This window comes from Perognathus longimembris, chromosome 22 (genome assembly GCF_023159225.1).
Source record: "Perognathus longimembris pacificus isolate PPM17 chromosome 22, ASM2315922v1, whole genome shotgun sequence".
Classification (NCBI taxonomy): Eukaryota; Metazoa; Chordata; class Mammalia; order Rodentia; family Heteromyidae; genus Perognathus; species Perognathus longimembris.
The window spans coordinates 23,995,875-24,008,000 of NC_063182.1; the positions used below are offsets into that span (position 1 = coordinate 23,995,875).

Sequence of the window (12,126 nt, forward strand, 5' to 3'; positions counted from 1 at the left end):
TTAAGTTCTCAGGTGAACACAGTAAAGATACATATTTAAATGACTTCCTTCTAGTATTTACTTGATCATCAGAAAGTAAAGAAAAATTCTCAGAGTTAACAATACTGATATCAGTATTTAAGAATGAATTTATACTCAACAGTCCTTTCCATAGTTTATGGGATTGGTCTTGATACTAAGGGAAGAAATCACAATAGAAAAAACAAATTGCAGTGAAAGTTTTCAAACAATTGTTTTATAGAGCTGATTAAACACAAAGCTGGGTTTCATTCGTATGGTTTTGAAACTAGGTATAACACGAGTGAGGTTTGAGTTTATGATTATTTCCTTCTATGGGTGATTGTTACAGAGCCAACTCTTGCTACTCATTCCCTTTAATATGGATGAAGTATTTAACATGATATTCTTTGATAGGTTTTCTCCAGACTTTCAGGCAGTCTGCGTTTCTTTAATCACTAGTGAGAGTCATAAACGAATCTCCTTTCCATAACATACAAAGGTAGGGACTGGAATGTGGCCTAAGCGGTAGAGTGCTTGCCTAACATTCATGAAGCCCTGGGTTTGATTCCTCAGCACCACATAAACAGAAAAAGCCAGAAGTGGCACTGTGGCTCAAGTGGCTGAGTGCTAGCCTTGAGCAAAGGAAGCTCAGGGACAGTGCCCAGGCCCAGTTCAAGCCCTAGGACTGGCAAAAAAACAAAACAAAACAAAATTTTAAAAAAAACAACGAAACAAAACAAAGGTAGGTGTGGAGAGTTGTGGATTTTGAAAAGGAAGAGAATTATTTAAAATACTTCACTATATTCTTTAATTTTTAAAAATTTCTTTATTGTTAAAGTGATGTACAGAGGGGTTACAGTTTCATACATACATAATGAGTACATTTCTTATCCAACTTGTTACCTCCTCCCTCATTTTCTCCCCTCCCCTTTTCCCTCTCCCCTGCATGAGTTGTACAGTTGGTTTACACCATACAATTTTGTAAGCATTGCTGTTGCATTGGTTTGTCTTTTTATTTTTTGTCTCTCGATTTTGGTATTCCCTTTCCCTTCCCTAGTTCCAATACATGTATATACAATACCAGGGTACTAATATCGGTTACCGTGATATCACAGGTAAAACCACAGGAAAGAAAGACAAAAAAAAGGGGCGCAATTTTATATGAAATGTTGAAAATAACAACAACAACAACGATATACTACTTGTTTCTCTAACTTGGAGTTCGATTTTGCTTAGCATTATCTTATGTGTTCATACGGACATAGCTATTGAGCTACTGTGTAAAATATTAGATTCTTATAAACATGTTATCTTTTTGTGCCAGACTTCAGCTACCTGCTGTGTGTGTGTGTGCGCGTGTGTGTGTGTGTGAGTGAGCACGAGTACCAAGCACATACACAAGACTTGAACTCAGGGCCTTGTGTTGTTTTTTTTTTAATTTTTTTTTCAAATTTTTATCATCAAACTGATTTACAGAGAGGTTACAGTTTCATACGTTAGGCATTGGATACATTTCTTGTACTGTTTGTTGGCCTTGTGTTTTAATTAGCTTTCTCATTCTACCACTTGAACCATGCCTGCCTGTTTTCTATCTCCTTACTCCCCTCCCCCTGCCCCATAGTCCCAGCTCTTGGTTAAAGTACTCCAACCAAACTTTTTTTCAGGAACTTTTATATAATCTTTCAACCGTTATGGTTTGATAATTCATATTTTTTAAGTTGCTTACCATGATTAAGAGTTTCAAAACACACAGAATCAAAAGAATAGTCTTCTCTCTGGAAATTGTTTTCCTATCTAAAACAAATATAAATCGTGCAAGAGAGAGAATGAGCACATTCAGCCTCTTCTGTCAAGGAGCTTTGAATCTAGTACTGCAGTTGCTGGACTGACTATTAAAGGCAAAATAGTAGAATTCCAGAGCAAAATGGAATTTATTATAGTCATACTGATGCATAATAGTATTGCTACTCATGTAGAAAAGTGTAAACATAAATTAACCTCAAGAAATAAGGTTTTCCAGAGAAGAGGCACAGATTTCTCATCTGAATACAAAGACTGCTTATGTTTTAAGATGGGATTGGTAGGTCAAGAAAAATCACAGTGAGTATCTGCATTCATTCATTCATCATTCACTTGTTCAATAAGTATTTGAAAGCTGATTTTGTAGAATGTCTCCTGAGACCTCTTCTGGTATTGAAGCTTAAGAGGTCTTTCAGCGAATTCTCTTTTGGGAAGAGAGTGAATGAAAATCCTTCCCATTCAAGTTTTTTTTCTTATCCCCAAAGGGAGAACTCTTTGCCCTAGACTATGCCATTTAAATTAGATTTAAAGAAGACATACCTCATTGCCAACTTTCCGTTAGGGAGCTGGCTATTTTCCTTCCCAGCCACAACTTAATGCTCCCTCCATTCACTCTGCCCTGGTCATGTTCTGGTATTTTTCCTATTCATTTCTCTCTCATTCACTGTATTGTTGCCTCCTTGCTCTTATACACAATGATACTTTGTGCTGTGCCATTCTTGGCAATTGCTCTGTACCAAGGTATTTGATAAATTGTAATTGAAAGTACGATGTTAAATATAGTTGAAGAAATGATAGTGTTGAATACCTAACACATTGTTGTGCTACCCAAAATTTTCATCTTACCGGAGGAGATAAAACACGTTCTCCAGTAACTGTAATGCAAAATATGAAGGGATGAGGGTTACAGAAGTGATACAAAGGAAGTGTTTTGAGGGTTCAGAGGAGGGAGAGATTATTTCCAACAGTTTAGCATCCACTAGTCTGCTCTCAGAAGAAAGGATTACAGGATAAAATCGTCCTTGTTGCAACTGGATATACAAGCTTACCAGCTGATGAAAGTGATGCACATACAATTTCAATTAAAAACTCAAACATATGGGTTCTAATTCCAAAACAAATGATATGCCCAATGTGCTTCTAGTTGGGAAAGAGAAGCCATCAATGTCAAGACTATTTGGGATAGGCGTTGCATGTTGAGCCTTCCATACAAGGCAGAACAACTAGGTTGAAAGGGAAATTTCAGGCATAACGTATGACACCAGCAATATCTCAAAATGGAAGGTGAGAAATAAGAAGGCTGTGCAGTTGATTCTCTTTGTAAAAAAGTCGGCCATCTGGATCCTGCAGGATGGCCTGTCAATTTCCTCCAACGAACCCTAAACTGAATGACAAGGACAGTGGATGAAGCTTCACATGGTATAAATAGAGAAGAGGGGCTCAGATGTTATTAATGGACAAATAGCCCTGAATACCATCACACTTTTGTTTAAATGGGAATATGATGGTCTGCTGTCTGCTCTCTTGAACTTGTTGCCTCCTATGAATCGGTTAAGGCTATCCTTCCACATTGTAACTCACCCCTGACCTCTAACCCTTGTGCCACAAAACTGACCTATTATGCTAAACATTTATAAACTAGGCATAAGAATTCTTCATGAAAAATTAACAAAAGTTCTATAAAATAACTTGGAAGAATTGGCTATCTATACGGTTGATATATACAACAAACATACAACAAACATGGCAATCCTATTTTGTTTTGTTTTGTTTTGTTTTTGGCCAGTCCGGGGCTTGGACTCAGGGCCTGAGCACTGTCCCTGGCTTCTTTTTGCTCAAGGCTAGCACTCTGCCACTTGAGCCACAGCGCCACTTCTGGCCATTTTCTGTATATGTGGTGCTGGGGAATCGAACCCAGGGCCTCATGTATACGAGGCAAGCACTCTTGCCACTAGGCCATATCCCCAGCCAGTAATCCTATTTTTTTTCACTAGGAAAATATACTTCTAAAGTAATGTTATGCTAGTATTTCATCGTACTCTCTTTTTTGGCTCCACTTGAAGCTTTTCATTTTCTTAGATAAGAAAAACTCCCATTTTTTTAGTTCTTACTGAAATTGAATTAGATACTCTCAATCTATCCCATATTGCATCTCTTCAATATAGGTTAAGTGTTTTAATACATAGTTTCATGTGTTGTCATTCAGATACTTACAAAAACCAGAGTCTTATTCATGAGTTTAATTCTTTAAAAGCAAAAGTCTTATAAATAAGTAGAGTTTAAAAGTAAATAATTCTTATTCTTAGTAACATTGCATTATTATAGATTATTTTGAAAAAAAGAAACTAAAGTGGTAGAAAAAATCAGATCAATTGCTTATAAGTAAACTATGTGAAAATAAAGTTACTACAAAAATAATTTTATCTCTAAGTATTAACTAGGGTAAATTTATTCCCTGGAACTGAGGTGGTAAAATTATATCTGGCAAATTACATTAGCAAAACATAAAAGTGTACTCTAGAATCCTGTTGTAATAACCTAGAAGGATTTTGAAAACCCATTACAGGAATACATAATGAAAACTTCTAGGTTCATTTTGAAAAGCTTCTTGTCATTTGCTTATTTCATCAGAAAAATCAGACAACCATAAGATTTTCATAATGGGTTCCTTAATTGCGCTTAATATGACTAACTATACATGGAAGACACATAATATCCATGTATTTGTACCAAAATATGAAGACTGTAGAGCATATTGAACGTATGCAGGGTCTAGTTTTGTCATGCAAAACTGTGGACCGTTTGTAAATAGCAAGGGTGACCTCCAGTGTGCAGCAGGCTTATGCCATTGCAGTTTACGTCCACAGGAGCTCCACTGACCCACTCCACTTCTCGGAGTGCTAACAACAGGCGGAGATTTCTAGGTTGAAAAAAAGTTTTACATTCAAAATAATTGTTGTGTTTTTCTTTTAATTTTTGTTTGTTTGTTTTGAAGTTTGGCACTTGAAAACACAAAAGATCATGGCAACAAAGCCTGTGACTAATATCAGTTCAAAATTTACTTTTCTTGTACATGGTTTGGTTAGGATTTGTATTCATTACCTCATTTAAGAAAAAGCTGAATTTACAATTTTGAGATGAATAATCCAAAGGGACCGTTTTTAAATGCCTCACATATGGTAAAATTAACTGACATAATTCTATGCACAGTTCCTGACACATATACCAAATAAACTAACACTACACAAAAATGAACACAGAGTTGTAAAGGTCCCTCAAGTTTCAAAGGTTTTTCCCTATAAATAAAATCTCTTCTTTAAGTAAAAAGCTAATGGCTGGCTACATTTTATTTTAAAAATTCTATTTGTTTCTAATCTCAACACAATAGAAGTACAGAAAAATTAAAAAAAAACATGATTCAACAACATCATGTCCTTCATCTTTTTTACTCAAGATAATATAATTCAAACTACCAGGGAATTTTTCTTTGCAGATTATACTTTTATTTCTGTACATAGCAAACAACTGAAAGTTTGAGAGGAATGAGGTTTCTTTTCAAAAGATTTCATTTATAAAAACCTCCAGTTCTGCTTTAGCTAAGCAGACCACACAAAAGCTCTAATTAGGTGGGTGCCCACCAGTACTCCTGCCGTCAGAGTTAGCCCCTCTCTCTGTTAGGCATGTCTACTTTCAAAGGTTTATGTTATGGACATTAAAAATTCGCTCTAGGCTGACTCTCAGCATAAAAGGCAAAAAGCTTAGGATGAATTTTTTTATGAATATTCATAACAATCAGGGTGGACTTAAGTTTCGAGACAGGGAACAAGGAAAATAACCACATGTGATCTAGTTTGTTTGTACAGTTTATAGCATACATGATATAAGCATGAATGTGTAACATGTTCAGTATTAAGAATATAATTAATGTATTATTTGAGGTTCACATTGGTGACAATATATTTTAACTTCAATAAATTATGAATTATGAAATTCCCAAGTATGATACAATCTGAGGCATGATAATTATTCCTCTGGACTTGTTATGATCTATCATGTCAAAAGTCTCTTTGCTACCTGCTAAGAAATGCCTGAACAAACCCTGACATGATGGTCCCTAATGGCTCCAAAGGAACCATTATTGTCTATTGTGTCAATATTTTGTGTGCTAAAGAGGACCCACAGAAGGCGTCTAAACCAGGCTTTTGCATATCAGACAGTAATGATGACTTGATCTGTTATATCTATAATGTGGGATAAAACTCAATCTTGGGAATTTATACTATTATGATATCAGATTTTTTAAAGCAATAATCAGCTTAGTGGTCTCATTAGATAGCATAATTCAAATATCACTATAACTTTTAATTCAAAAAATGAATTGTGAATGCTTTTTGTATGTAGCTAATTAATACCATAAGAAGATCTGAAGTAAAAATTAAAATCGTTTGATAAAATTTTCTTAACACTGTTTTTAAGTCAAACTAAATTTTCCAGAGTCCCCAAAAACGTTTTAGAGAACTTCATAAATAAAGAAAATACCCTTTTCTGTCTTTCCTGAAGGGCGCAAATCAAAATTATTAAGGCAGTTTTGACCTTAATTCACATCAATACATGCAGATACCACAAGGGATCAACGTTGAAAATATGTTAAGTTTCCATCACACTTTACATTTCCTAGCCAAAGGAGAAAAAAATTAAGAGGTTATGTATCATGTTATATTGACTTCAAAGACATTAAAATAAATAACAATGTTATATTTGGAACTGATTTTTTTTTGCTAAAATGCATTAGGATTCTATGTAATTTAAGACATGAATCTTGTAATGTGGATGGCATCTTTAATTACTAAGAATTACCAAGTGGTGCCTAACAACACAGAAAGTACCTAATAAAATAAGATGCAAGAAATGGTATGGTGAAATAATAAATTATAGGTCAACCTAACTCTTTTAAACCTACATTTTAAGTGAAGAAGAAGAGAGTAACCTCTTTGGTTTTCTATGAATAAATTGACTTCTCTTAGTCATTTGTTACAAACCAGCACTGGCAAAATGCCAGATATATCCATGCACCAAGTTGAGGATCAGGATTAAAAAAAAATAGTATCAAATACCATACATTTAGTGCAGGAATTCTAGTAAAATGTGTCTTTTTGAAATTTTACACAAATGTATTAGGTATCACAAAAAGTGGACACAGGGCTCTTTTTGTATATTGATTATTAAGAAATACTTTCTCAGATGTGTCAGACATGCCTAGATGTTTGAGTATGAGAGTTCTTTTTTCTTTCTTTCTTTCCTTTAATCTTGGCTCTGTTCTTATAAAGCAATGTTTTGGCAAAGTCTGCAATTCCTTAAATGAAGATTTTTTTCCCTCCCCCTTCTAGGTATCAGGAGACCATTTTAATTCACTCACCAGCTAAACTCTCAGAGGGACTGGCGTATATGGTAACATAGGAGCCAATATCCTAGCTATCAGTTTTCATACAGCCTAGCTGGACCTTTACATTACGGCTGCCCCACATTTATTGTTCTTTCATTGCATCTGTCAGCATTTCCTGACAGCGCATTATGGAGCACATGGCTACAAAGTCAGTATCAATCAGTCCACGATCATGCAGATATAAGTAGCAGACTATTGATAATGGGACTTAAATCAGATCATCATGGTTTAAGCATAAGATTCGTAAAGGGCAGTAATCTCAAGGGAACTCCTACTAGCCTGTACCTGTTACAAACCCTAAATGCTGTGTTTTCTACTACCTACCTCCTACAACTTCAGTGAAGGGAAAAAATGGATCCATTAAACACAGACAGACAAGCACTGTAACACTTCCTCATATAAAATGAAGCATGATAGTAGGGGTGGCAATTAATACAACTTTGTCTCTGTCTCTTGAAAAAATGCACAGAAGTAATATACAATATCTCCCTTTGCACTAATGAACCAGTCTCCCAAGACCCACATCCAGCTCACATAGAGAACGGCAGTTTTGTTGTGTACTGGCAATGTCTTACTTCAAAAGCATATCAACTTGATATGGCCATTTAACAAGAAAAGTGTAAGGATTCGTAGACTACAGAGGTATGCTACACCAAACTCAAGGCGCTCACGATGTTAAAAACAAAGGCATCTAATTTCTCTCCGACATAAATAATAAAACAAAACAGGAGTTGCATGCAAATTTAGTAACATAAAATTTAAGGTGATAAACAGAACGGAGGCTGGCTTCTTGTTTAGTATTCCTTAGTTATCACCATAATTGCTGCATGTCTGTCATCACTAGCAAAAGAAAAAAGTGTCTCTCTCAGCTGCTCCCCTGCTTGTTTTGTTCCCTGTATTCTTGTAAAGTGGGAGAAAATAAGTGTCATTTAATGAATAGTGCTATTCTTTGTCTGACAGCTTCATATCTGTTAGGTGTAGGAGGCCTACTACTTTCTTTTTCTGATAATGTTTTTGACAGTGTGCTAAATTCCTCCCCCAAAAGGCCGGCATGTATATTCTGCTAAAAGGGGCTTCATCTCTCCTGAATGGGTGCCCTCTTTTAACCCCCTTCAGCTTCTGTTCTTACATTAATTGAGCTGATCAGATTGAGCATATGAATTTGTCTTTGATGTATTCGTATGTTTAGTTGACGTTGCTCTCTCTCTCATTGGCAGCGGACAGAGCTCTCAGACAAATAGGACTGTTGCCATGGTAACAGGCAATAGCTAGGGATCTCTTGAAAAATATTTTTATTTCAAAATTCAAACTGGAAAATTCTCACTGGATATGGTTTTCAGTTCTAAACGTGTCATATCTAATGATGAATGCAATTAGGAATCCCACCAGTGTTTTAAATAATAAATTAGTCTAATTTTCCAGGCCTGGCATGATGACATACAAATACTAAAAAGGCGTCTTCTTTTTTAAAATCCATGACAAAGGACTTATTAATGACTTTTGTTCTTAGGATTTCAAATTAAAACGGATGGTAAGCTAATGATAGTGCTTTCTATCTGCTGAAACCCAGAGGCCTTAGAGGTAAACTTCTTCGTTTTCTTTTTGTGTGTGTGTGAAGAAAACACTTCAAGCTGCTGTGATATTTGGCTATTTCATTTTTTTACAGCAGGTGTAGAAATCCTTATAAATGTTGAGTGCGGTACCAGTTGGTAAATCTCAGTGGATAAAAAAAAAAAAAAAATGCCCTTAGCCATTTTTAATTACTGAGCCTGAGAAAAGGGAATGGATGGTGAACGTAAGTTTTACAGACCACTATTGCTTTATAACTGTTGGGGTTTCGAATTCTTATTACGTTATTTGAAATACAAAGAAAAAACAAAATAAAAACTTCTATCTATGATACAAATTACCATTGTATTTTAAAACTTAATTTATTCATGACTTTACAATTTCACTTGTATTAATTATTGTTTCCCCTCCCTCTCACCATGTGGGCTAGAAGAACAATGACAATTGCTGTACAGTTGGATAGCTTCAAAGATATGATATTATAATGTATAATAACACTATGAAGCGCATTAAAAACAAGACAAATTTTGCTATTCCTTCAACTTTATCTTTAATGTTAGTCATTTTTCTGATATCATACTTGCTGTGTCATATGACAGAGTGCAGTACTTGAGTTTTTGGCATTAACTAGCAAATGGTGCTACTTCTTTAATTTTGAGCAAAACCAGTGGATGTAATAAAATCAAGTTAGTCCATGTGTACTTGGGGTTTGTCTAAAGGAAATTGATCTTAATTCTTAAAATGTCAGCACACACACTGATGGAAAGGGAGATTAAATTAAATCCCGGTGGCCGTGAGTGTCTAAATCTGGCTTTTACATGGCACACACTAAAAACTTTGTGACGAAGGGGAAAGATAGCTTTTTAAAAGTTATGGCTAAATAATAGCAGCTATGAATTTCTATATTTTTATGTTACTTTTATATAATGGTTTTGTTCCTAGAGTCTAAGTAAGATCCAACTATTACAATTTTTATTCTAGGTGGTGGCATGAAACTATGGGAAATAATATGCTCTTCCATAAAGAGTGAAATGCAATGTTTTCTAAAATACACATGCACGTGTGGACATGCGCACGCGTATGCACGTACCCCCCCCCCCCACACACACACCTTAGTAAACTCTCAGAAACAAATTTAGTTGAAACACGGCAGGGGACTAGTCAAAAACATCTCAGCTTCTATTGGAACGTAAACACTTGTCTTTTTTTTCCATCTAACTTCACTACAGTGGAGACAGAAAATCCAAATCTACTTCAGAGCTTATTGAGGGCAGAGGCCTCCTGAAGCTCCCTCTGGAAGGAGAGCACACAGCCCGGAGGTAGGGCACCCCATCTGGTGTCCTGAGAGTCCCAGAAACAGTCTTTCTGATGGAAAAGTATGCACTGTGACTTCTCAGTGATCACTTGATTATGTCTCTGTATTGGAGCAATAGGTCTTCTTTGCTTTCTTTCAATTTAAATTTTTTAAATTGTTTTTAAAAATACAAATTGCACAAGTGTTAAAAGGAATATTGAAATGTGTTGCCTTTGGGAGAATTTTCAATATATGCTTAGAATAAAAACATCTTCAAGCCCACAAAGGGTTATACATTCCTTTAGATCTTTCTGTTAAAAGTCATTTTTGAAAGCATGGCACTTACCATTCTCCCCCTACCTTGTGATCTTTGAGGAAAAGTGGTATGGCAAAAAGGAAGAGAGAACAGAGATGCTTACGTTTTTCCTTTGCCAAAATGAGCCAGTAAAACAAGAAGAAGCATTTCACCTCTCAGTCAACCAAAGTCATATTCCTGGAGACTGGAGGAAGTGAGTTCAGATGGTTGCTTACACCACTATCAAAAGCCTTCTAAGGCACAATCCTGACAATTCCCCCTTTCTTCCAAGATCTGATTGAGCTACTGTCCTAAAGTGACAATCCAAAAGTGATAGTACACACTACTCAGCAGAAGACTATATTACCATGTTGGATGAGAAAATGAAAGCCTTGCTCTTAAATGTTTAAAATATTTTGGAAATACAAAGCCTGATGGTGCCTTTGCTTGCTCTCCACTGCACAGATCTGCTCTAAATACAGAGGAGCTCATTGACTTTGGCGCTCAAGGCTTAAATCAGCTCCATGGCATCCAGCAAGCCAAAATAAAAGCTAAACACGTGGTTACTGAAGGCTATGCAGCATTCCCCTCTGCAGGGATATAACTTAAAGACAATTTGCCACAGAAAATGTAAGACAACAAGGAACAGTGGAAAGAGATCTAGATTTGGAATCAGAATGACAGGGTCAGACATTTCTCACTAGCACCCAGACCTTAGGTGACCTCTTCTGAGCCATACGTCTTAATCTATAAAATAGGGATCATAATACCAGAGTTCTTCATAGTTATTGTGCAGCAAAAATGAGAGAACAAATCCAAATGTGCTTTTAAAACAAAAAGGTTGCATTTGAGCATGTATTATCTGCATTTTACAAACTACAATGAAAGTACCGATTTTGCTATATGTTACATTTCTTCATAAGATATATCAAATTTGCATTTTTCAGTCACAGCTAACTAATTCAGTCTGATAATACATCACATTAAACCTGAAGCACCAGTTATAAAAGAACATTACTTTTTATGACACATTGTTTTTTTATAAAATATTTATTTTTTAAAATGCCTAGTTGCCTAATTCCTACATACCCCTTTTTTCCCTGGCTTATAATATGTCTGGAATACATATATTCAGAACAATATTGCAGCTAGGATTAACCAAAGGCAAAATATTTTAAGATTCCGGAAGATGGCTGTAATACACAAAGCAGTCCTTAAACTGATGGTATTCTTAAAGTTTATTAGTAAATTTCTCAGTAAGAAGTTGTGATACATTTTTATCACAGAAAAAAATAACATTATTGTATGGTGGGCCATAGCTCTCTCAGGAAAAAAAAATCCATCCGACTCATGATTTCCAGAGTCAGTAACCATACACAGACAATAAATTTCCATAGAAAATACCTATCAGCCCTTACTAAAGCCAGACGTGACCCTGCTCTCTTCCTCCAATTACTGAACAATTGGAAAGGAAGGGAGGCACAATGGTCTCAGCTCTGAGAGAGCAGATGTAAAATTTCTTCACTTTCAGAGGAAAAATACAAAAGCAGGAAGAGAAATACAGATGATGGCAGGGACTACCTCTGCTACTTTTTTTGGGGGGTGCAGAAATGAGTGTCACTAATTATCAGAGTACATAATATTAAATACAAGAACTGAGTAGGCTTGGGCTTGGAGAAAACAAGAAGTTGAGAATCCTGGCCAGACTCAGGAACACAGGCAGTA

At 35.7% G+C, this 12,126-nt stretch overlaps 1 protein-coding gene across 4 annotated transcripts in view; it reads right to left on the minus strand.

Annotated features, from left to right (window-relative positions):
- The window catches only part of Kiaa0825 (KIAA0825 ortholog), a 393,831-nt gene that overhangs the window by 148,087 nt on the left and 233,618 nt on the right, over nt 1–12,126 (minus strand). The gene's annotated exons all lie outside the window — the stretch shown is intronic.